Source organism: Penaeus vannamei, chromosome 14 (assembly GCF_042767895.1).
Source record: "Penaeus vannamei isolate JL-2024 chromosome 14, ASM4276789v1, whole genome shotgun sequence".
NCBI lineage: Eukaryota > Metazoa > Arthropoda > Malacostraca > Decapoda > Penaeidae > Penaeus > Penaeus vannamei.
This window is the reverse complement of record NC_091562.1, coordinates 8,296,040-8,300,576: the sequence shown is the minus strand read 5'-3', so window position 1 is coordinate 8,300,576 and position 4,537 is coordinate 8,296,040. Positions and strand designations below refer to the sequence as shown.

The window sequence follows — 4,537 nt, the reverse complement described above, 5'->3', positions numbered from 1 at the left end:
CACACACACACACACACACACACACACACACACACACACACACACACACACACACACACACACCGACACACACACACACACACATACACATACACATACACATACACAAACACACACACACACACACATCCATATTACGTATATATATATATATATATATATATATATATATATATATATATATATATATATATATATATATAACATATATATACATACATACATCCATATCTATCAGAGTCCCAAATAAAATAGATAAGAGCAAATGCAGTCCCAAAAGGCTCGCCATTCCCCATTACCCGCGGTGAGCTTTGATGAGCTTTGGTAATGAACAGTTATGGGCGGCAGTAAGTCCTGTTCGGGACCTTGAGTCACCTGCAACAAGAGCTCATTACGATCTCTATTCTCTCCTTCGGCTTGTCTTGACCTTGACCCTTGACCTTCGTGGGTGGAAGGGGGTGGGGGGGGGGAGGTGGAGGAGATAAAAGGTCGTCATTTTACTTGCGAGAGTTTTTTTTTTCTTTCTTTTTTTCGCTCTTTTTTCGTCTTGTATGTGTGGTTGAGATGATAGGGTAAAGAGGGGGAGAGGAGGAAGAGACGAATAAGGGGGGAAAAGGTGAAGAAAAGTAAGAACGAGGGGATAAAAGAGAAGGAGAAGGAGAAGAAAAGAATGTGGAGGGTAAAGCTGCTTAGTGTATATATGGGAACCATAATATAGAAAACGACGTCCGTAAGTAGATAGAAAACGCAAAAAAAAGAAAACGGAAAAGCATGATTCGGAAATAAACACAAAATAGGCAAAAATCAGAGAAGAAAGACTGGAAAAATAATACAAAGCGAAATGAACAATAAAGAAGAGATAAAATAATGAAGATTTAAAGAGGGGAACAAAGCAGAGATGGAGAGATGTGATAGCGGACGAGGGGGTACTATAACAACATTGGTTTTGTCTCAGGTTCATTACTCGTGCAATTACTCTTGTCATTCAGTGATTAAGGATACACTCTAGACCCACAACTTCTATCTTGGCTTTTCTTTTTGCTCGTTTCGAAGACGTTCACACCTGTAAACCTAATTCCCTTTAACACTTAAAAATACTTAAGAGGGAGAACAATTAAAAATAAAAAAACATGGGGAAAAAAGAAAAAAACTCACGAGATTAGAATTATACAAACAAGCGGCGCGATAAGAGACAAGGAGACAATAAAACACGTAATCAAAACAATCTCGAGCTGGTGTTACGTGTGTAAATACTGGATACGCTTTAGTGGCCTGTCTTCTTACCGGCCACTAAAGCGTATCCAGAATTTATCGCTTCTGTCATTCCGCGTAAAAGAAGTATCGCGGAAAAAGGGTGTTTATTAGAGGTGACAGTGAGAGAGAGGGAGGGAAGGAGAAAGAGAGAGAGAGAGAAAGGAGCGAAAGTGAGATAGATCGAGAGAAAAAAGGAGAGAGAGAGAGAGAGAAAGAAGCGAAAGTGAGATATATATAGAGAGGAAGAAAGGAGAGAGAGAAAGAGAAAGAAGACAGAGAGAGATACAGAGAGAGAGAAACTTAAAGGAGGTGAAAAGGGCGCAGAAGAGGAGGGATAGGAAGAAAAAATAGATAAAGTAAACATATTGGGATGAATGAGAGAGGGATTGAGAGCGAGAGTGAGTCCGTTTAACTGAAACACAATCAGACAGAAGCTCAGACAAACAGACAGTGAGAGAAACAGAAACATAGAGAGAGGTTGAGCAATACAGACATGAAGACATGAAAAACAAAATGAAAGATACATAAAAAAAATGGAGAATACAAGAAACAAAGAAATAATCGAAGGGAGAGAGAACGAGCGAGGAGTGTAGAAATAATCGAAGGGAGAGAGAACGAGCGAGAACGAGTGTAAGCGACGTTCCTCCTTACGTACGATCTCACACGGACCAAAACCTCGCTAGAACGGCCGATGTCCCCAATAAAAGAGTACGAGAGAGGCGACGATCTCTACCGATACTGAATCAATCACGGAACGAGTAAAGAAGAAAGAAAAAAAAACGGGAGATTTATGTTCTTGCAATAAGAGAGGCAGCAATGCGGTAGATCGGGGGGGGGGGGGGTGAGACAGAGAGAGAGAGAGACAGGAAGGAAAGAGAGAGAGAGAGAGAGAGAAAGAAAGAAAGGAGAGAGAGGGAGAGAGAAAGAAAGGAAAGAGGGAGAATCAAAGCGACGTATGTTTACCTTAACGAGATATAGTATAGTGAAAAAAGAAGGAAAAAAAGACGTACGTTACTACAATGACGGTTTTAGAGAAAGAAAGAAAGGAGATAGAGAGAGAACGAGAGAAAGAAAGGAGAAAGAACGAGAGAGAGGAAGAATCAAAACGACGTATATATACCTCAACGAGAGATAGTATAGTGAAAAAAGAAGGAAAAAAAGACGTACGTTACTGCAAGTATAATTTTAGACATGGCGTTCGTCCCAGGGTTAAAGAAAGAGAGAGAGAGAAATAGAATGTTGATTTATGGGAATTAATTCCATATCGCACAGTAAAAAGGGTTACATTTTCGTTCGGATAGAGTGAAGAAATGTAGCATCGTCGCCTCCATATTCGGACATTGTGATCTGACTAAAGGTTAAGTATTTCCATTAGCGATTTTTTACGCGTCGATACGTGTTTCTAAGAAGTTCTCAAGACCAATAGTATTTTGACCTAAAATACTTCTTTCTTTCTCTCTCTCTCTCTTTCTCTCTATCTCTCTCTCTCTCTCTCTCTCTCTCTCTCTCTCTCTCTCTCTCTCTCTCTCTCTCTCTCTCTCTCTCTCTCTCTCTCTTTCTCTTTCTCTCTCTCTCTCTCTCTCTCTCTCTCTCTCTCTCTCTCTCTCTCTCTCTCTCTCTCCCTCTCTCTCTCTCTCTCTCTCTCTCTCTTTTTTTCTCTCTTTTTTTTTTTGAGGCGAAGGTTCACATGACAGGTGGGCAATGATTGATGACAGGCTGACAGGTTGGGGAAGATAATTGCTCTCGAAGTATAATGATGTTATTCAGACACGTAACTAGCTAATTGCCCAACGACGTAAGAGCACTTTTACCCAGGTGGAAATAAAGTATATTTTGTCTTACTAATTGGCTAATTGGCTTATGTCTGTCTTTCGTATTAGTTGTCATACTTCTTTCTTGTGATCATCTTACTGGCGAGAAAATGGAGAAAGTAAAATATAGGAAAAGGAATTACGAAAATGGGGAATGACAAAGACCCGGAGATGGATTCGTAAAGCAGGAGAAAACTTTATGCTCATTTCCACCATCAAAGACGAATTAAAAGAGGTAGAGAGAGAAAGCAGAGGCAGAGAGAGAAAGGGAGAGAGACAGACAGGCAGACAAGACCGAAACGAGGGATAGAGACTGAGATAGAAACAAAGGGAGAGAGATAAGAGGGTGAGGGGCAAGTAGAGAGAGAAAGGGGGGAGGGAGAGAGAGAGACAGAGAGGTGGGAAAGAGAGAGGGAGGGAGGAAGGGAGGGAGATGGAGAGAGAGAGAAAGAAAGAAAAGAAGAGAGAGAGGGGAGGAAGGGAGATGGAGAGAAGTGGGAAAGAGAAAGAGAGGGAGGAAGGGAGGTGGAGAGAGAGAGAGAGAGTCAGACAGACAGAAAGAAAAGATAAAGAGAGAGAAACAATAACCCGAGCTGAAGATCCTCTCCTGATAGACGACGATCCATTGCGAGATAACAACCCTGCCTATGAATTTTTAATTGTTCTTCCAACACATCGAGTGCATTGTTCTCCGCTCTCTTCATCACACGTTTCATAATGAGCTGGAGCTGACGACGAGCTGACGACGAGCTGACGACGAGCCACCGGTTTAAAGACTTTATTTTAAATTGATAATTGTGATTCTAGGTTACAGCAATATAGGGAAAATACAACAGGAACGCCTGAGAAAAAATTAAAGGAAGGATTTATTTTGATATAGTTTTTTTTCTTTCTTTTTTTTTAGGGGGGGGGGGTTAAGGAGTCCAGGTCGGGGAACCTGTTGAGGAAATGTGTATTACATCAACGGGAAATATATTCATTGAATATTCATGCTCGAAAATTTATTTTATTGCTAATCCAGAGATAATTCTGGTTCGAACTGGCGAGCGGGATAAACAAACAGAGGAGAAAAATAGATTGGCTATCTGTCTTTTTTATGTATAATAGGTTTCGTGGTTTTCTTTCAGTTCCGTGTTCATCTTGTTTCCTCCTTTCTCTCTCTTTCTTTCTCTTTTTCTTTCTCTTTCTCTTTCTCTTTCTCTCTTTCGTTCTCTTTCTTTCTCTTTCTCTCTCTCTCTCTCTCTCTCTCTCTCTCTCTCTCTCTCTCTCTCTCTCTCTCTCTCTCTCTCTCTCTCTCTCTCTCTCTTTCTCTCTCTCTCTCTCTCTCCCTCTCTCTCTCTCTTTCTCTCAATGCATACATACACACGCACACACACATACACACACACACACACACACACACACACACACACACACACACACACACACACACACACACACACACACACACACACACACACACATACACACAC

The 4,537-nt window shown here is 41.0% G+C and overlaps 1 protein-coding gene across 1 annotated transcript in view; it reads left to right on the top strand.

Moving 5' to 3' along the window:
• LOC138863914 (keratin-associated protein 10-5-like) overlaps positions 1–4,537 on the top strand; it is a gene marked incomplete at its 3' end in the record, with an annotated part of 12,600 nt that overhangs the window by 600 nt on the left and 7,463 nt on the right. The gene's annotated exons all lie outside the window — the stretch shown is intronic.